Source organism: Equus asinus, chromosome 5 (assembly GCF_041296235.1).
Source record: "Equus asinus isolate D_3611 breed Donkey chromosome 5, EquAss-T2T_v2, whole genome shotgun sequence".
In the NCBI taxonomy this organism is placed as follows: Eukaryota; Metazoa; Chordata; class Mammalia; order Perissodactyla; family Equidae; genus Equus; species Equus asinus.
Window position 1 is genome coordinate 33,636,280 of NC_091794.1, and position 22,211 is coordinate 33,658,490.

Consider the following 22,211-nt stretch of genomic DNA (forward strand, 5'->3'; position numbering starts at 1 on the left):
CCCTTTTATAACCACATCCACTCCCCCCATCCTTAACCTCTGACACCTCCCCTCGACCCTACCCCTGACAACCACTCATCTGTGGTTTCCATTTCTAGAATGTCATTTCTAGAATAAAAAAAAATCATATAGTATGTATCCTTAGGGAATTGCCTTTTTCCACTAAGCACAATTCTCTTGAGATTCATCCAAGTTGTGTATATCAATAATACATTCCTTTTTATTGCTGAATAGTATTCCAGAGTAAGAATGTACCACAGTTTAATCACTCATCTGTTGAAGAGCATCTGGATTGTTTCCAGTTTGGGGATATTACAAATATAGTTGCTATGAACAGATTTTTGAGTGAACACGTCTTCATTTTTCTGGGATAAATGCCCAAGAGTCAATTGCAGGGTGATATGGTAGCTGCATGTTCAGTTTTTAAAGAAACTCCAAAAATATTTTCCAGCATGGCTATACCATTTTACACTCCTACCAGCAAAGTATGAGCGATCAAGTTTCTCCACATCCTTTCCAGTATTGATGCTCAACATTATTAGCCATTAGGGAAATGGAAATTAGAAATACAATGAGATATTACTGCACACCTATCAGAATGGCTAAAATAAAAAATTGTAACAACACTATCAAGATACCTATTTGAAACATGTCAGCATATTGATGGTATTGAAAGCTTTGGAGGAAATGAGAGTGATTGTGAGAGCTTTGTCTCAAATTGACTAAAGAGAGAATTGAGGGAGAAAAGTAGCTTAGAAAAACTAGACAATTTAGGAGTCATGGAACAGGGGGCAAGACAGCAAAGGAAACTGAGAAGTAGATAAATAGAACATCAGAAGGCTGGAGATGCCAAGGAAGTTGGGAGCAGAGCTTCTTAAGGATGAAATGACCATCCCTTGCTGAGATATCATGTCAAAGGAAGACTGATATTGGCCAATGGTTTTGGCAATATGGGAGTCAGAAATCACAGATGTCCTCAGCTATGGTAGTTGAGGTAGGAGTGGTGGTGAGAGGGGCCAGGAAGAAGGAAATACAGTGTGTGAGGTAAGGAAATAGAGGGAGTATATGTAATAAACAACTTCTAGAGCCTGGCCGTAAGGAGGAGAGAAAGCTGTGCAGTCAAAGGAGGGAGATATAGGCCATGCTAAAACACAACTGGGTGCTGATGAGAAGAATTCAATCAAGAGGGAAAGGCAGAAGATGCAGGATTAAGAACAGATGACCTATGTGAGTGAGGGCCCTGAAAGGGGGAGGAGGATGGGATCAGCACATATGTGTAGACCAACTGGCATTTGATAATCTGATGGCGCTTCTGCTATTCTAACAGAAGGAACAAAGAGGATGGGCACATATTTGATGGCAGAAGCTGAGGGAGTGTCTTCTGGTGGTTTCCATTTTCACTGCAAAGAATGAGGCAGTCATCACTTGAGGAGGAGGGGTTGGGGATGGGGGCAGTCAGAAATCGCGGTAGAGTGGAGAAAGTATGCAACAGTTGAGAGCAGAGTGTAAGAACATAGGCCATGAGCGTGGTCAAGGTTGGTCACAATTTATAATGACATCAACATCCCTGGTTGTGTGCTTTCCTTCAGCAACATTCAGCTGCTTTGGTGAGCAAAAGACAAGTGGTTGGGTTTCATCCAGATTGTAATATTGCCAGGAGAGTGTGATAGGAGAGAAAATCAAAGGATTGAGGGAATACCTTATAATATATATTCTTTTTTTTTTTATTTTTTCCTTTTTCTCCCCAAAGCCCCCCAGTACATAGTTGTATATTCTTCGTTGTGGATCCTTCTAGTTGTGGCATGTGGGACGCTGCCTCAGCGTGGTCTGATGAGCAGTGCCATGTCCGCGCCCAGGATTCGAACTAACGAAACACTGGGCCGCCTGCAGCGGAGTGCGCGCACTTAACCACTCGGCCACGGGGCCAGCCCCTTATAATATATATTCTTATGGTGTATTTATAATCTATTTGATAGAAAAGATATGGTAGGGTAAGTCTTCAGGGTGAACCTCAATAATAACAGGCTAGTATTTATTAAACTTCTACTGGGAAACAGGCACTGGTTTGGCATTTAACTCACATGAACTTATTGAATCTTCCCGGTAGTCCCCCATGGTGAGTACTATAGATAAGAAACCCTTGCTTTAGAGAACCGAAGAACTTTGACCCTTGTCATGAAGTAGAAAGTGGTAGGGTCTGGTTTCAAATCAATGTCTCTTTGATTCAAAGGCTGAGTTTTGTGCATTGCCTTGCAGGCTTCAGGCATGTGGAAACTGAGCCAAGTGGCAAGGATGGTCTTGAACGTCATGAAATAACCGAGTTGGGATTTTTGCATCTTGATATTTCTTGATATGATTTTGCAATTGCAGGTGAAGCAAAGAACTCTTTAATTGCAAAAGGAAGTGACTGACATTACCATATTATATCCATCCAGGGCACATGAATAACTATGCTACTCTTTCAAGAAGATAAGATATAACATATGGGCTGTTGGTGAGAGCATGTCAGGGGATTCATGTAGAAACATGTCCTTTTTCTGTGTTCCACTTTCATATTGGAAACCTTGGTATACGTCATTTTCTCCACTCCCCCATCTTTGACAAGAGTCCTGTCCACCACATCTCTGATGAGTGGTCATATAGTCTCTATCCCTTTCCTTCCAGTGGGAGGACACTCCTGTTTCATACAGTGTATCCAATTTCTTTGGATATCTCTCAAGTGTCTACGTTCCTTTTCACGCAGTACATATTGCTGAGAGCTGAAGATGTCCCACAAACGGCACTAGCCACTGTCCCAAGAAGTTTTATTTGATATTCACAAAACCTTATAAATATTGTTACAGCCATTTTACTAATGAAGAAACTGAAAACCCTGTTTACCTCTCCCAGTGGGTTCTGTCCAATAAACACACACAGGATCAGTCTAACTACCCTTTCACCCAAAAGCTCTCCAGTGCTGTTGTCTGGGTCCAGAAAAGCCTTTCAGCATCCAGATTTATGTTTTAAATACTTGAAAGGAGGATTGCTCAATCTCCTTTGAAAGTGTAATCCATTGCCTAACAGCAGAAAATGTCTCCTCCATTACTGGAATTGGCTTCCCAGTACTGAGATTACTGGAAAGGGCTGTTATGACTGGGACACTTAATCAAATACGCAGATTTTCAGGAGCATTCTGAAAGAGACAGTGGGCTCCATTTGATAAGGACACAGATGTGGAAATGGAATGATGTGAGGAGAAGGCGCAGGAGCAATACTGAGGCAGGTTGGGTGTGGAGAGATGGTGGTGAGGTCAGGGATGCATGAGGAAGAGGTTTTTCACTAGGAGGGAAAAACAAGTAGAAACATTGGATTTTCACTAAAAGTCCAGACTAAGCACAAGCTTGGGCTTCTGTAGGACTGTGTCCAACTGGCTGGAGAAACTGGCTGGAGACTAGGAGCTCCAAACTTGAGCGCTTTCCCTGACTCCATAGCTGAGAGGTTTCATTTTGCTGCCTTAGTTCTGGCCCTCACAGACTACCGCTGCTCACACGTTATTGCAGATTCATTTCGGAGAGAGAGATTTCAATGCTCCAAAGAAACGCTGCTCTAATAGCTCCTAGAAACCCAAAGGATTGCTTTCAAATTTACCAAAAGTCCTTGAATTTGAATAACGCCTCTGACAAAGGTATAAAAATCTAAACTCCCCCTCCCTCCAAACCATTTACAAATACATCCTATCCAGGCAGAAACCAAGGAAGTGACGGGAAACTGACTTACAGATGTTCTAGTTGACATGACAGGGTTTAGAGCCACAATACCTTGCATTCAAATCCTCTGACCAGCTCTCTGTTCTTGGGCAAGTCCTTTAAGCCCTCGGAGCCTTGATTTCCTTATACTAAAAAAAAAAAAGATGCCTGCACACCAGGCTCAAATTTAGGTTGGAAATGTTTTATAAACTGCAAAGCACTAAATAGTTATTATTATTGCTCCTTATTTCAACAGTTAATGAACATCACATATTCTAAGAAACACTGAATGCTACAGGTATAAAGAAATGAGTAAGTTACCTCTGGATGGAGATGAAACATATCCTTTAATATGTTAGAAAATGATAAATGCCATATATCTCATTTGTCATGCTTAAAATAGATTGAAGAGCGATCTTACTTTACTCTACTAGAAGTGGGAAGTGGATTATAAGATTTTCCTTCAATTTAAAAAGTGTGACATAACTCAGAATCTTCCTGTTTCTTTTTGTTGTTGCTATTTGTCTTTTAAATGCAGTTCTACATGTCCTATTAGGTCAATTTCTTTATTTAAGGCAATGGAAATTCTAAGCACTACACTAGAAGAATGATATTGACATGCTGGATGAATCCAGATGTGGTCAGGATGGTTAAGAGGCCTTGATATCAGGACAGACAACAAATAGATGGAAGAACTAGAATTTAGCCAGAACAAGAGAAGAGTCAGATGGACTTGAGAACTTTCTTCAAGTGCCTAAAAGGCTTTCAAGTGGAAGCTGTATTAGCAGTCTTCTCTGTGGACTGATGAGTAGATGGTGTAAGGAAATAAACTTCCCTCCAAAATAAGAAGTGACTTTATAACCTTTAGAGATTTCAACAAAGGAAAAAGTTGCTTTGAGAGCTAGTAAATTTCCCATCACTGGAACTACACTTACTTAAAGGAATATAATGATGAATCCATTGCAAAACAACTTTGCAAAATCCATTGCAAAAAGGCTCCTTTTGAGAAGTGAGTAAGCACTTCTCTGTTTCTTTTGTAAGTTGTTCACTTGGCTAACTGGCACCATCTGAAAGTAGACTTCCATATTCCAAGACCCACCCATGGAAAAAAAAACCACATGGCACACTTGATGGGTTTAAAGGGGCCTTTTATATAGCAGTCAGTGAGCCTCTGCCATCATCAGATGTCTGTGCTCCAGCCACATGGATCCACATCCCTTCCTGATTTTCTGATGTCAATTGTACTAAATGAAATAATTCATTGTCTATAAAGTCTGCTTTACAATCCAGTTTTACTCATCAACGGAATGTGTCTGCAATATGCACTTTCTCCAACATCCCTACCTTTTGAGTACATTATCATCAGGTACTTTTTCAGAAGAGGGGTGGCAAATTACTTCAAACTGCATGAATTTCTATAAGTGCAATAACATTTCTCAGTTTTTAAAGGGCATCTTTCCTTTTTTTTTTAAGTTGTCATTTGAATTCAAACTCTTTGGAAAACATGCATAATAATCTTAATGATCCCATTGAGCAGTTTAAATTCAAATTGTGGAGCATTTGAAATACCATGCTGGCAGCACTTTCCATAAATTACTCTCAAATTCAATACATCCCTGCACACATACACACACACACACACAAGTAGTGCACTCAAAAATCTTTAAATTAGTTTCTCCTTTCTTGTCCCATTTAAATTGTTGCTTGGTTGATAAATTAGCGCTATAGTGTCTGCTTATAAATTTCCACATTATTTTTCAAGAAAATAATTTTGTGGCAGGCATAAATTTTTATTTCTCCTAAGAGTAAATGGAGCTTTGTTTTCTTGTAGGGTTCTCGGCTTTTGTGTGAGTTTGTGCTTGTGTTTGTATGCACACATGGCTGTATTCTTGGTGTTTGGTAATGAAGTCTGATTTACTCATTTACCTTGCAATTCACTCCATACACTAGAGTTTTTAGGAAATTTACTCATCTACCTTCCAATTCACTCTGTATACTGGCATTTTTAGGAAATGCTGGGAGACCGAATCAAAAAGGTCACTTCCGCTAGAGAGAATGCTCACCTAGAATCTTTATAACGAGCTCCTATCTATAGCAGAATTGGACTAATTACATCTTGGCAATTTAATGATTAAAGGAAGTTCTTTTAGATATATGAGAGAAAATACCTCATTTTCACTTTATTTCTAGTATCTTTGAAAATTAATATTTGTTCAAAAATCTTGTCAGTAAGATTCAGAAACCAGGAAATGTATATAAATGTGCTGGGAAATATTCTGTTTGTAATATATGGCCAAAATAAAGCAATACAGAAGACAGGCACTGTACAGCAGAATTCCCAGCTTGTGCAATTCACAAATTTAATCACAGCTTTGCTGTGAGGAAAAATTTTCCCATAATTTTGAAAATATGGGTGTTCTTCGTCACTGAAATCCATCCTCTTCCTGTGGAAAACAGTTGGAGTGTTTGATACCAGTTAAAACTTCAATGTAACAGTAACATTTACTTCATATACCCATTATACACTTAACATTCTACTTGTTTGTCTGTTTGGATGGCTATCTCTTTCAAATGGTGAGTTGCCCACGGTCTGGGGAGTGTGTGTTTCTCAACTTTGTATCCCCAGTGCCCACTACAATATCTGAAACATAGAGGGTGCTCAATAAATATTCACTGGATGGATAAATGACTGAAGACCATTTAGGCAGGCAACTGAGATGCAGAGGTAAGAAAACAAGACTTGCAGTCAGAAAATGGATGTTAGAGCCCTCAGTTTCTTAGCACTATGGGTACCTTCTCTGAGCCTCAGTTTTCTTATGTTTAATCCAGGAATAACACCTGCCTTGTGGGATTGTTGTGAACATCAAGTGAAAAACAACTATAAAAGTACTTTGGGCACATGCATGTAAGTCTAAGCTATTATTATGCTAAGCAGTTGGTACAGGTGGTTAATGTTAAAAGATATATAATTAACATAGCTGGAAAACAGGTAGACTATTAAGTGAAGTTGTCTAATACCATCCAACGGTAACTCAGGGAAGTGGGAATCAAGTTATTCTTTCCTGAAAAAGCCTAATTAATCATTCTGTTCCATGTGAAGCTAACATAAATGTCACATAACAAACTGGTTGTTATGTGATTTAAGAAACTCGCATGGCTCTTTTTTACCTGGAAAAACTGTACTCTTACCGGGTTTCAGTTTACTCATCTGCAAAAGGGGCTTGGGTTAGAGGATCTTCAAGGTCATTTCCAGCTTCAATGGCATCAACATGGATTTTTCACTCAATTCTACCAGTGAAATGGACTTAAACTGGATAGAAGTACAGTAGAGCTTCTTTCCTAGCTTTTAAGTATCCATCTTTTCAGAAAAGGAAGGATAGCATCAACATGGGTTTTCCCTTGGCTGTTGCTTCTTATGGTCTCAAGACAATGGAATTTGGCCTTTGTAATGAACCCCGTTAAGATGACATCAGAGGAAGGTGATGAGTCCAAGACTATCTGTCACGTACAGAGAAAAACCTATGAACCTGAAGGCATTTTTGACCTTCTCCACTCCCAAATTTTCTGCAGAATAATACATATATAATGAATGCTCAATAAATCCTTACTTACCAACAGGCTGATTTCTTTTCCTTTGACCTCAGAAGTTGTAAAGGAGTTCAACATGGAAAATAAATGTTTAGAAATCGGAAGTGTCTGGTTCCTTCTTTTCTCCTATCAAATCCTACTCTACTTTCAGGGCCTGGCTCAAATGCTGCATCATCTGGGGGATCTTTCTTGGTGCTGGTCCTCCCCTCGTCCCCTGACCCTTTTCTCTGAGCTCTCACCACTGCCCGGATCACTCTCACAGATAGATTTTGCCTTGTATTATATTTGTGTGCATGTCTGGTGTTTCTCATTTATCTAAGGGTCCCATGAGGGCATGGACTGAGTCTCAGCTTGCTCTGTATCTCCCACGGCACTGAACTCAGCCCTTTGTACACAGAAAATGCTCATTCAATGGCTCTTACAATTAGCAAAGCATTTACTCTTCAGTTAAAAATATTCAAGAGACATACGTTTAAATGCACATTTTTCTCAAGGCAATGAAGACAGCAATCCCCTCCATTTCCTAGATTCTCCTCTATAAGAACTCAGAGGCACCTTTGAGCAAAGTCTGACAGCACAATTTCACAAAAACAACCTTCTTTGTTTTATTTTACTTTGAATTTAATTAATAGTAATGCTTAACCTGCCACATCTTAATTACATTGGCAAGTTGGTGAGGTTTATTGATCCATGCATGAGGAGTTAATTCCAAAAGGGACTTTGACAAAAGGCACTTTATAGGAGAACACATCGTTATTCCAGCAACTTTGCTGGAATGACCTGCAGTCACTGCCTAAGCCAGACTCAGGCCAGTCTGGCTTCCTGCCACTTGTGCCAATTTCCTAATGATCTAATAGGAATGTGCAACAACCCTCCAAAGCACCAAGTCTTTCTCTTTTCTCTGGTCTTAAAAATGAGTTAAGATCTAGTGGGTAAAAGAGCATCCTTGAATTAAAATGCAGTGAGGCTACACAATATTTTAAACATGAACAGGGCCCTACTGAGTGTCTAGCAAAATTCTTTAAAGGCAACAGGATGCTCAATAAACACCTGTTAGATACCTAAGTATGCAGCTTCTGTACCTAGAAACACAGGATATTCTAATCGCCACTCCATCAACCAGTGCCAATAATGCATTCACAGACCTGCAGCCAAAAGGTGTACTCACTGCTATGGATTGAACTGTGTGCCTCCAAAAATGATATTTAGAAGCCTTAACTCCCAGTATGAAAGCATGTGTGGATGGGGCCTTTGGAGGGCAATTAGGTTTAACTGAGGTTATGAGGGTGGGGCTCTCAGGATGAGATTAGTGGCTTTATAAAAGGAGATAACAGAAAGCTTGGTCCCTCTCTCCCCCTGCCTTGTGTAGACAGAGTGAGAAGGTGACCTTCTGCAAGCCAGGAAGAGACCTCTCACCAGAAGCCCACTATGCTGGCACCTCCTTCGACTCCCAGCCTTCAGAACTGCGAGAAATAGATTTCTGTCGTTTAAGCCATTCAGTTTATGGTATTTTGTTATGGCAGTCTGAGCTGACTAAGACACTCATTTTCTTAAAAAAATGCTAAATACCCCCCAAGGATGAGAGGTATTGCTCTGGGCACTATTTTGGGAGATGTTAAGTAAAGTGTGGGGGGTGAATATGGAAAAGAGAAACAAAGAACAAGAGAAAAAATGAGCCGCTCCTAAGGAGCTCACAGTCTGTATACACGGTCTGCCAATAATGGGTGGGGACAGTAAAGGGTTAAACCAAAAGCAAAAGATGAAAACAAAGGTCCAGATAACCGCTCTGGGGATACAGGAGAGGGAGTGCTTGTCTTCAGCTGGAAGGGCATAGGGAAGGATTCTCAAAGCAGTGGTAACCAAACTGGGACCTGAGGGCTGTAAAAAAGAGCCTTGCTGATTAAAACAAGTCCTATCTGATGGCAGGCCATCTGTTAGCTTGAATTTATCTAAGAGAAAGGTAGAAGCTAAGATTTAGAGCGCAGGAGCTCAAAGTTCTGCTCTAATCCTATTCTAATTCCCCATTTTCCAAAGCTCTTGGTTTTCTAAGCCTTGATTTTGTTAATTTGTAAAAAGGAATAGTAACAGTTTCCACTCATCTTTCATGAGTGGAAAAGGAATAAATATGTGGCATAGGAGAAAATAAGATTTACAGGTACAGGCCCCTCCTCCATGAAGACCTCTTGTTGAATTCCTTTTTTGCTCACAAATGTCCCTACTCTTCCCCTAGTTCTTTCCTGAGGTCCCAACACATTTAGTATTATTCATTTTGTGGAAAATTATTTGTATATTTGCTATGCTTTATAATAGAATTTAGAGTCTTTGCCTAAACTAGACTAAAAATATAAATTTTCACTTATTTTTTTTTTTTTGAGGAAGATTAGCCCTGAGCTAACATCTGTCGCCAGTCCTCCTCTTTTAGCTCAGGAAGACTGGCCCTGAGCTAACATCTGTGCCCATCTTCCTCTACTTTATATGTGAGATGGCTACCACAGCATGGCTTGACGAGTGGTGACATGTCCGTACCCGGGATTCAAACCGGCAAACCCCAGGCTGCCAAAGTGGAATGTGCACACTTAACTGCTGTGCCACCAGGCCAGCCCCATAATTTTTCACTTTTTTGTGGATAAGTTTTAGAATGTTCAGTTTTATTTTATTTTATTTTATTAAGGAAGATTAGCCCTGAGCTAACTACTGCCAATCTTCCTCTTTTTGCTGAGGAAGACTTGCCCTGAGCTTAACATCCATGACCATCTTCCTCTACTTTATATGTGGGATGGCTACCACACCATGGCTTTTGCCAACCAGTGCCATGTCTGCTCCCGGGATCCGAACCGGTGAACCCCGGGCTGCTGAGAAGTGGAACGTGGGAACTTAACTGCTCCGCCACCAGGCCAGCACCCAGTTTTATTTTAACTAGCGTGTCCCAATAGCTTTATTAATCTAAATTACCTCAAATATCTTTTAGCATTATTAAAGAACTCATAAAGTAAAAATAACTTCCGTGGAAGATGTTTACTTTCCTTTCAAAAAAAATTGATATAATTTAAAATCTCATTACAGATGTGCATTTATGATTTTCAGATTGCTTAAAGAGTTCTCAGGGCATCCATTCAATTGTGACACCCCTAACCAAGTCTTTTCCCTTCTCTTGGCATCCTATTTTCCCATATTGTAAACACAGAAACCGAATTATTAAATAATCTGTAAGTTAAAAAAGTAAACAAATATTTTTTGAAGACCCACAATACACCACTAGGCCCTTGTCACTATGAAGTATTCAGAAAGAGAACTCGCTTGTGTAATGATGACGCCAACCTCGGCTGGCATCCTCTGATTCTGCAGGGAGGTGAGTAAAAGAGAGATCCAGGGAGCGGATTTTTTTTTAAGTAAGCCTGGCTGTGAGAGGAATTACCATGTCCCATTCAAAGTCATCAGAACATCAGAGAACTTCCACTCACACTCTCTGGCAGTTTTCATCTGCCAGTCGGGTTTGTGTGTTTGACCTTGAGCACGGCAGCTCTTGTGATAATTCCACGGCTGGAAGCTAGACAGCTGGCTTCACTTGCACATCTTTCCCTTCAATCTTTTATATTTACATTTCAGCGATGACTGCTCCCGGGCTCCCAGAGCCGAGTTCTCCTCTTTGCTTTTTATATACACGTAAGAGTCTCAAATGCAAGGTACACCAAAGGGCAAAGAGGCAAAGACTCAGGGAAGACATTGGGGTCTAGAGTGAAACCTTCCAGCCTCACCTCCTCGTAAATATCAAAGCAGCAAGAGGCTCATCTGTTGTGACAAGAACTACAAAAAAAACAAAGAGGAATAAAATGTGACACCCCCCCACCACAACACATACACACTCTGAGGGTTTCAAATCCTGTAAGAGAATGTGTCAAACGACTATAACACCAGTTGGAGAGGGTTAAATCCTATGAGAGAGGTAGAAACAAAAGCCTTGCAAGTACAGGAAAGGCTACATCTAATTTGGGGAAGTTCCAGGAAAGCTTTTTAAGGTTGTTGGATGCAGATTTTCTAAAGATGGAGATGGGGAAAGGCACGAGGAGATGGGGAAAGGCACAAGGGCACAGACAGAGAAGCCTAAGATATCAATGTCCAGAAAAGACAGTCCAGTTTGCCTAAGTGCTGTCAAAAGAATGTGTAGGAGAGAGATGCGAAATAAAAGTTAAGTATTTTGGGACTACTTCTTAATGAGCTGGGCTGGAAGTACAGACACAAGGATCTTAAAGCTGAGTGTGCATAAGAATCCTCCCCAAGAGCCTTGTAAAAGATGCACATTTCCTGGCTCCTTGTGCAGAAATTCTGGGGAGTGGTCCAGAACATTACTTTTTTAATGAGGACTGCAAGGCCATCCCAAAGCAAGTGACCTTTGACACATTTTGGGAAAACCAAGCTTCCAGAGTCTCATGACTTGCTGCTGCCCCTCAGACTCTGTGAGCTCTCAAGCCAGCAATGTGCAGGTAGCATTCCAGACTGAAATGCAGACTAATAGTTGTCCTTTGGTGATTCAAGTTAGTAAAAATCCTTCTTTGCAGATTTTGTATGTACGTCCCTGGGGCTTGGTCTTGTGCAGTTATTTGCTGCTTAAAGCCCCCACAGTTTGATTTTTGCTCAGCCCTGCCAGCCTCTCTGAACCCTCATTTAGCTACAAGGTAAGAAATACTACTTTCATTCTATTTGTGGGGAAATTTAAAAGAAACGAAATGAATGCAGGATAGTAGCTGGTCAAGCTGGGCGTGGACCAGGTCTGACTTTAAATTCCATATTCATTCTTTAAAATCATTTGCTGCTTCTCATCAGGCCTCCTAAGTAAAAGACTGAATATCTTACCTAGGACTCTTCAACTTATTTTCAGGTTATTTTAAATTATTATTTTATAATAATACATTAATAATAATTATTAAAAATATATAATATAATCGTCATTTTATTACTTTTAAGATCAACTTTAAAGCATAATCACACGCACGCACACACACCCCTATCTCTGCCCTAGTCCTTTCTCTTCTAATTTGAATGTAAGGTTATAGACATTTTTCTCTTCTGAGAGTATGGAGCACTTCAGAAGACCCTACTAACACAGATTCCTTGCTGTAGGAGGGTAATTATCATTCCTTTATCCTTTAAGAGATATCAGATAAATATGAAAGAAAATGAGGAACAGACTCCTTTCCTATTTTCTTTCCATCCTTTTATCTCTAAAGTGGGAAGTTTACTGAATCACTGCCAACAATTCACTCAGCCTAATGAAGTGTATAAGTAATAAGATTAAATAATCTTAAACCATTATTACAGTGGCCTGATGCTGACATTCATCCAAGCTCTGGCAAATACAGAGTGGTGAGTTCATGCTTGATTTAAAAATAAACAAACTAGGGCAGCAGGAATGTTCTAGCATAAAGTTTCAGAGGCACTTAACCTGGAAATCCGAGACTCTCCATCTTGGTTGAGGCTGAAGCAAACGCTGTCCTATTTCTACACTCTCCAGACAAAATTTATGGAATCCAACATTTTCTAGGGATGTTTCTCTGGGGCCTGTAGCCACACATGGGTAAACTTCTTCATGTTAGTCCCAAAGAAAGCACTTCTTTGAAGGCATCATCAAGGCCCATGGTTTCTATTCCTGCCTCTGTCATTAATAAACCATATAACCTCTGGCAAATCAGTCATCTTTCTTGGGCTTTAGGTTTTCTGAGCTATAAAATGATGTTATTGGATTTCTAAGTTTCCTCCTGGCCCTTAAAAAGCATTTTAATTCTATGACAATGGAAATTAACACGGTTTGGGATAGGGACTGGAGGAAAAGGGTCTGTTCAGCTAGGTCTCTTTCTTGCTCTGGGTAGTCTGCTTAAAGTTCTGTGCCTCACATCCTTAGCAAGGGGCCCCTTGGAGCCTGCAGGGATGCGGTGAGCAGTAACCAAGCCCAGCAAAGGGCTGGGGGCTATTTGGGGAAAAGGGCTAAATAAAACCATTAGCAAAGGACAGTGTGGTAACTATTCTTCCCCCACTGAAAGGCCTGCTGTTGTGTAATTACAGGGTGATAATATGAATGCCTGTTAAAAGTGACAGGTGCTTTCCAAAGCATATTCAGCCCCCAAATCATTTTGCTCATGAGTTAATTATCCCTGTAAAATTTTATAGCACTCTTCACTTAGATCATTTATGCTTTTAAAGGTTTACCTAGCTATTTTATACTTTTTGTTGCTTCTGTATAAAGATTTTTTCCTGTTATATCTTAATAAACCTAAATTTATTATTTTTATTTTGTCAGGTTACTAAACTTTCGTTATTCTAACACTTTAAATTTTCTAGAAGAATAATCCTATCTTCTAAATATTTATACATCCTAGTCTTATAATTTTGAGTGAAAAAGTCTCAGAAAAAGAGGTATGATACAATGCCATTCATTTAAAATTAAGAAACACTATATGCAAACAACACTATATATTTTTTAGCAATATGTAGTAAAAATATAAAGAAAGGCATAGATATTAGCATTTAAAAATGCATTTAAGAAGAGGCTGGCCTGGTGGCATAGTGGTTAAGTTTGTGCTCTCTGCTTTGGTGGCCCGGGATTCGGATCCTGGGTGCAGACCTATACACCACTCATCAAGTCCTGCTGTGGCAACATCCCCTGCACAAAATAGAGGAGGGTTGGCACAGATGTTAGCTCAGGGCTAATCTTCCTCAAGGAAAAAGAGGAAGATTGGTAACAGATGTTAGCTCAGGGCCAATTTAAAACTTAGCATAATGCTTACCTCTGTACAGGAGTTTTGATAATGTAATTAGGGAGAAGAACCTAAGGGATTTCAACTAAATTTCTAATGTTTTTTTCTTTTTTCTTTTTCTTTTTTTGTTAAGGATTGGCACCTGGGCTAACAACTGTTGCCAATCTTTTTTTTTTTTTTTTTTTCTGGTTTATCTCCCCAACCCCCCCAGTACATAGCTGTCTATCTTAGTTGCAGATCCTTCCAGTTGTGAGATGTGGGACGCCGCCTCAACGTGGCCTGACGAGCGGCGCCATGTCCGCGCCCAGGATCCGAACCCCGGGCCGCCACAGCGGAGCGCGCGAACTTAACCACTTGGCCACAGAGCCGGCCCGTTTTTTTTTCTTAAATTGAGTAATTGATACACGTAATGTCATCATATTATACTTTATATCTTATCTGTGTTAGAAATATTACATAATAAATTGAAATATTTATATACAGCAAAGAAAAAGTTATATACATGAAATACACATATATCTGACTTTTCCTTTGTTTCCTAATTTTCATTACAAAGGCTAGAATCTTAAGAAAAACGTTAAAAGTGGTGATGCTGTGCATACCTAGGAAAATCCAGGAAGAGGGCTGGCCATTAGTTTATTTTATCCTATTAAACACGTCTCCTTTTTTCTTCTGTTTTACTTAGAGCATGTTTTGTGTTATTGCAATTGTTTTTATCTTCAAACAAGAGTGTGTGATAAATTTCATTAAATGCCCTTTTGGCATCTATGGAGATGACTAGAGTTATACAAGGAATTATGTTAAAAGGTTCCAAATATTGTCCTAACATGGCAGTCATGGAATAACCTGGGATGTTTTACTATGTGGCATTCAATTTGCTAATATTTCATTGAGGATTTCTGCATTTGTGAAAGCTAGATAAGGATAGAGTTTTCTTTTGGGGCAATCTAGGTTAGGTATTATTAATTGGGACCAGGCTAGCTTTATAAATAATTAGGCAGGCTTCTCTTCCTGTGCTAGGCTCTGAAAATTGAAATAGCACAGGAATTAGCTGTTCCTTAAAGATCTGAAAGATCCTGTTAGTGAAATTTCTTGGTTCTTTCTCAGGTAGTAACTCTGCATTTCATCCATGGTTATGAGGTTTTTCAGGTTTTCTTCCCCTGTATTTCAGATTTGCACAGATAACAGCCTCTTTTATACAAAAATTTAAGTGCAATAAGTTTTAAAGGTCTTCCATACCTAGGCTAAAAGCTTCTTTGTCATTCCTAGTTTTCCGCAATTTTTCTTTCTCTCTTTCTCTTTTGACTATCTTCACTGGATATACTCTTCTCAAAGAATCAATTAATTGCAATTAATGACCCTAGCTTTACTTAGAATTCAACTTTGGCTGCATCTCATTTTCGTTGTCATGCAGTCTTATCACTATCACTACTACCCAAGAATTCTTTAACCCAAGAGTGTGTTTATTTGTTTATCCTTTTATAGATTTCTTGTCTTACTGTACTGCCATGGGTAACTCTGCCAGCTAAAGTAGGAATTGTCTACATTTTCCTTTTAGACAAAATCTGAGGCTTTTCTAAGTCTTCCAGATTTGGAAAGAAGAGATAATCTCTTTGGTTGTATGGATTAAATCAATCATATTAATCATATTATTCAACTTCTATAATTGGTCTGTCAAAGACTGCAAGAAATGTGTTAAAGTTTTATAAAGAATATGGTTTCACCGTTTTCATCTCATATTTCATCAATATTTTTGTATTATATATTTCAATGTAATGATATTTAATGAAGAAAGGCTCAGGGCTGTTCTTCAGGAACTGTGACATTTATCAATAAAATAATGCACTTTGGCCTATTTAATAGTTTTATCCTGAATTGTACTTTGCTATTAATATTGCAGTTAGTAGGTAACTAATATTATTTTCTTTTGGTCTGAATTTGCTATTACATCTTTTCCTATCTATTTTTAACTATTTGTTTTAGTGGTTCATTGATTATCACCATTTTATTTGCTCTGGATTTCCAACACACTTTATTTTGATTAATTTATTTGTATGCTGGAATATTTCTTTGAGTCATTTTTTTCAGAAAGGGTATGTAGGGGATATACATTCTTTCTGAATACTCATCGAATATTTAAAAGAAACTACTTTTGTAGAAGGCAAAGTTTGATGTACTGTTATGTAACAAAAGCAAGTTGCTAATTAGAAGGAATGGTATGACCCCATTGTGTGTGTGTGTAAACCACATGTATCACGATGTGTGGTTACATTGATAAACATATATCTATAAGCAAGTATATTGAAATAGAAAAGGTATGTGCTAAAACGTAAACTGTTATAGTATTTAAAGGGGAGGGCTATTACTTTTTAAATATATTTTCTAATTTTTCTCTAGTAAGCATGTAATACTTAAAAACAAAGTTTTTTTTAAAAAAAGAATTACTACCATAAGAAAGAATATTCTGATATTCTAACATGTCTAAAAATAAGGCAAAAGAGTTTGGGATAACTATATTTCTTTTAATTTGACATTATGAAGAAATGGTAATAGAGAGAAAATTAGTTAGGAAAGAGGAAACCCAGTAATAACAAATGAGACGTCCAATAATTTGTCGGATATGAGGAAAAAACTGGACTTGAGAATCAAAGGTGAAGATCAAGGCTTGGATCTAACACTCATGCTCTATGGACCCCAACAGGCTGACTTTTTTTTTAAAACTCAGTTTCTAACTAGTGAAAATAAAGGCAGTAATAATTGTACCTATTTTCTAGGATAATTAGAGAGTGACATGAGATAAAGGAAAAGTGCTCTGTAAAAGTTAAAGCACTAAACAAATGTTAGTTATTATTATCCTTATTTTTGACCATAAAAAAAGGACTTTTGCCTTAAAACCTGAGGCATTTCAGGGAGAGCCACATGTAAATGCTCAAGAAAAGACAGGGGCTTATGGTTTTTCATTGGTAGAAATTCAGCATTTCAGGTTCTGTAATACTGGAAGTCATGATTCATGTGGTCATCAATTAAAATCATGGTAATAGAAGGCCATAATCACAGGGGGCTGTCAGCATCTGTATGTTCTTAGGAAGCTAAACATTAGTATCAGGGTGGTAGTATGGACCCAGCAATAAAGTGCAAGTTTAGAAGATCTGTTCCTAGTCTTTGTCTTTTACTTCAAAAACATCAAAGCAACTATAAAATAGGACTAATAATCTCCCCTTTGTCTATTTCACAAGGTTCTAATAGGTATGCTAATGGGCAATAATAGATGGTCAGGAGCATGGTGAAAAATAAGGGACTGTAGGAATGGAAGAGATAACTATTTGTAGGAGTTAGCATGGGTTAAATCTCTTACGGGAATACTTGACAAACTTTCCTCTTTCCTGAACCATTTTTCTCCTTTTTGGGAGAGTGCTTGTGGGATGATGATGTAACATCAAGAAGAAAGTGTGTGTGTGTGGTGTAAGAAAGACAGACAGACACTCCTTGGAGATGAGAGAGCAGAAGCGGGCAACTAAGAAAAGAGAAAGAGAGAAATTCATGTGGATTTCCCCGGTTTAGTCCAAACTCTCAGTTCCTCTCCCAACACTCACATAAAGCACTGGCCGTAACTGCTTTTAAAACATTTTATTAGGAGCAATTGAGCGTATAAAAGGACAACTTTCCCGCAGCGGTACAAAACCTACCTCTTAATGTAGGTTGAAAAGTTAGAATGTTTTAACTGTAGCCATTTAGCAACATAAGGGAGCAAAAGGCCGCTAGTGTGTTGGGCACTAATGCATCAAATGCAGGAACCTGACAGTGTTTAGTCTCCTGTGGAGTTGGCCTCCTGTTTCCTGAGACTTTTTAATCACTTGGATTTTAACTCTCATAAAAATGTCTGTCCCAACTTCCACTGCTGGAGAGTTAGGAGTCGGATTTGAGAGCTCTGGTTTAGCGGAAGATCCTTGGCCGCCATTTCATAAACAGACTTGCTGAGAATCTTTGATGCGCTGTGTCTATAGGCCCAGAGTCCTTGGCGATGCTAAGACACAGCAATTCTTTAGTAAATCTACACTTGTGGGTAAACCTGTCTCATGAAAGGCAGAGGACATGTAAGTGGGAGGCACTGTTGCTGTCTTTCATACTCAGACCAAGATTAAAATCTTCTTAAGTAAAGCATGAATGTCTTCTTCTCATATATGTCCTCATATTCCTTCTATGACATCTATTTATTTCAGTATTTCCATAGCAACCACAGCTATGAAATTGCCCCAAACTTAGAGGATTTCTAAATTGTATCAGATTATGCTAAGAAAGAAAGCAAGGGTAATAATGTTATTAATCAGATTAAGCCCTTCTAATAGTAAACAATTGCATGATTTATAAAATTTCACACTTATTCCTTCCTTCTTTTTAAAGAAAGGGGGGAAGTCAATATCTCCCTTTAATAAATGAGGATACCAACATTCAGAAATTAAATGACTTACCTAAGGTCACACCAGAAAAGCAAGGACTAGAACCAATATATTCTATTTACATCACTTTACTTTCCAAGGAAGCTTAGGGCTCTTAATTTTAATCTGTTCATTTACATAAATCCATAAGAATAATCAAAACTGAGATTCCAAAAGATCTATCACCAAAGTAGAAAAGCATCTTGTTGGTTTTGCTAATGATAACACAAACAAATTAAAGTAACTATTATATAAGGTACTTATAAAATTAGTTCAAAATAAATATAAATAAACCTCTTCAATAGTGGATAGGTTATAGTTTTAACATATAGTCTCATTATTGCTGACAGTTCTGTAAATCGGAAAAATATTTCCAAAGAAATCTAGCTAAAGTTCTCCAAAGTGCCATAAAGTAAACTTGGTAATATAAATCAAAGAATTTATGCTCAGGAAGTAATTTAAAACAAAAAAATACAAAAATTTCACTAAGTTATTTATAGGTATGTTATTTATAATACTGAAAGATTGGAAAATACCCAATACTTTTCTAGTGGCAAATGGTTTTAAAATATAGTGTGTAAAAATAATGTAAAACTAAACAGACAAAAGCTAAAAATGAAGATTATTAACAATGGAAAGCTATATACCTATTTATATTAAGTCAATCAATAAAATACAAAACAAAGCTTGCATAAAATGATGAAGAGAACTGCAATGCCTTAGAGAATCAAATTTGTTTAATTACAGCTATGTAGGTGTAAGGATTAAGGATTTAAGAGACTACAGGAAAACAGGAATAATCATTGAAGCAAAGATGAAGACATTATTGGTATATTTTCCCTCAAAATTATGTAAATTTTTAATTTAAATATGATTTAAACTTAATCAATTTAGGTAAGAATAAATTAAATTTATATTAGACTGGTCTCCTTCCTGGTTTCAAGCATCAAACATGGTGGTTGTTACACAGAAATAATTAAACTACTATCTTCAATATCTTATTCCATCAGTTAAAAAAGAGGCACAGACTGAGGCCCAGGGCCTGGGTTTTCTCTGCTTTGTACAGGATGTCCTTCAGACTTCAGTTTCCACCAATGGAACAAGAAGCAACTAGACTGGATGACATCGTAGGTGCTTCCTGTTCTAAGGACTTTGGCTCCAAGAGAGAGACACATCCCTAGGGTCCTCCTTAATACAAACTCTATCTTCAAAACAAACTGGTTTCATTTTATTCTCCCAGCTTCCCCAGCTTCCCTAAAAGAAAACTCTTTACATTTCTAGTGTGGCAGCTTATTGGACTTACGAAAGTTCAGAAGAAATTAAAATGTGAAAGCATCCATCTGAGGGCGTGAGGGCTGCGCAGAACTCTGAAATCAATATTGAGCAAGGGCCTTTGAATAAAGCTTAGCTGAATTCTGATAAGAATTAAACTACATTTTAGAGTCACCATGGATAGATCTCATTAAAGAAAAATCTTGATTAAAGGTTCTTATGAAGGAGAGAAGCCAAAAATGATGGTAAGAATTTCCATTATTTGAATTCACCCAGGTCTTCCAAGGATGTAACGGAATATCTCCCATATGGTTTTCCTTGTCATAAGTATAATGTAGTTATCAGTCAACCAAAGCAGAGGAGCTACATCTTAAAGAATCACCGAGCTCTTATGCCTGGAATGGAAATCGAAACTTGAGCCCACACACTGTAGAAACCTGTAATTTAGTCAGATTAGACTCTCTTTGGTCTTATTACACACTGAGGAGAGTAAGCAAAGCATTTAAAAATGGAAGAGGGGCATGTCTGAGAGGTCAAAATAATTTACTAAAATCCAAAAAATCTCACTGTACATGTAAGGTCCTTATTTTCAGAAATACTAAATAGGCCAGAAATCTTATCAAAATTAATCTCAGAGTAACATTCATCCCACTACCATTCCCTGAGCAAGCCAAGTGTGCTTTATATGGATTGCCTCATTTCGTCTTCACAAGCCTTTGGGGAAAATCCTGCTATCATCCCCATTGTATAGATGAGGAAATTGAGGCTTAGACAGATCAAGTAATTCTCCCAAGGAGACAAAGCATTAAGTGATGAAACCAAATTCAAACCTATGATCTTCACACCATGTTATGTTATGTTCCAATATTGTTCATACGATTCCTACACATAAGAGTTAAAAGAAAAACAGAAGGATGCTGCCACAGGAGCATCAAAGTAGCAAGAATCAACAATGCAGTCAAAAAAGTCAAAAAAGGATGAAAAATAGACACAGGAACTACAAAAAATACAGTAGTCTGTGGTCACTTAGTGTAAGGACAAACAGCCATAGGTGCTTCCACAGGCTCTGCTGACATCACTGGCACAGAGCTTCCTGCAATGAGTAATTTCATAGTGATGGTCCTAAGTCATTGTGAATGACCGTCTGCACAGTCTGTTTACAGAGGCAGGGAATTTTATAATTTTCCCTTTTCAACAAAGATTTCAAAGAGTGATATTTGAAATATTCTTATTTATTAAAGAGGTAAGCTTTTGTCCACTAGACTTTTCCTGATATGCAATTGCTCCCCCCATCAACAGGACATTACTGTGTTTGTGTTCATGTTTTGGACAAACTAAAACCATTTGGTGTCGGCAAAGAATGTGAGCCTAGGAGTGTGAACAACTGGATGTAGCCCTGGCTGACACTAATAATAGAACATAAGACATTACTTTTCTCCTCTCCATGTCTCTGTATTCTCACTTGTGAGGAGAGGAGTTAGACAAATGATCTTAAAACTTTTTTTTCCCAGCTCCAACATTGTGTGGCACTATAATGCTTTATGCGTTTAAGTTGCTTTTGGGGAGAAAAATGAAATAAAATTGAACCTAAGAGATGCAAAACAATATTTAGTCCTGCCAGATCTTAATCTTTAACTTTCAGATCTGTGCTACAGACCCCAGGGCGGCAATGAGTTAGACCTGTCAGGTTATGGGAAAATACCAATGAGGCCAGAAACTTCCGCAATAAACTTGAACTTGGGGATCTGAAAAGCTATGTATAACTCCCAATACTTTGCACCCAAGCCTTCTTTTATGTTGAAATGCCCAGCCACTGAGGGCCAAATCATGCCTCCACTGAGAGTTTGCAAAAAGGCACTACTTTTTCCACTAACAATTATTAAACAAAGATTTAAAATCATGCAGAAGGATTGCAAAGAAAGTTACTTCAGATTATAAAAAAATTTATGATTGTTCATCAAATTGCTCTATCAGAAGACAGCTTAATATGTAGATTTAAGTAGCCTGGTAAAACGCTAAGATAATGTGACCATAGCATTTTTGAGTCACTCAGCTATGTTATTAAAATACAGTTACGTTCTTAAAAAAAAAAGAAAGCCACTTTTAGTTCAGTCAGCATTACCATTCTTTTCCCTTTAAGGTGCTCCATCATAAAAGATTTCTCTGTTTGCATCATTGAAAACCTACTGGGTATGACAGGTAAGAAATCATCTGGGTAGAAAAGAGGTGATTCAAAGGGCCCAGGAATTTGGAAGAGCACTGACACGTCCAGAGGCCCTGCAACATTTCTCTACAAACACAGTGAGACCTAGTAACAAGAGGTGTGACGCTGTTACTTGGGAAACATTCTGATCCTTCGGGATAAAAGATGCTAACTTGCACATACATGCTTACAAGCCACTGGGTGATGATCTTCCCAGCAGACCACTAATTGAATGGCA

The 22,211-nt window shown here is 38.2% G+C and overlaps 1 protein-coding gene across 22 annotated transcripts in view; it reads right to left on the minus strand.

Annotated features, from left to right (window-relative positions):
* The window catches only part of LPP (LIM domain containing preferred translocation partner in lipoma), a 655,109-nt gene that overhangs the window by 91,460 nt on the left and 541,438 nt on the right, over positions 1 to 22,211 (minus strand). The gene's annotated exons all lie outside the window — the stretch shown is intronic.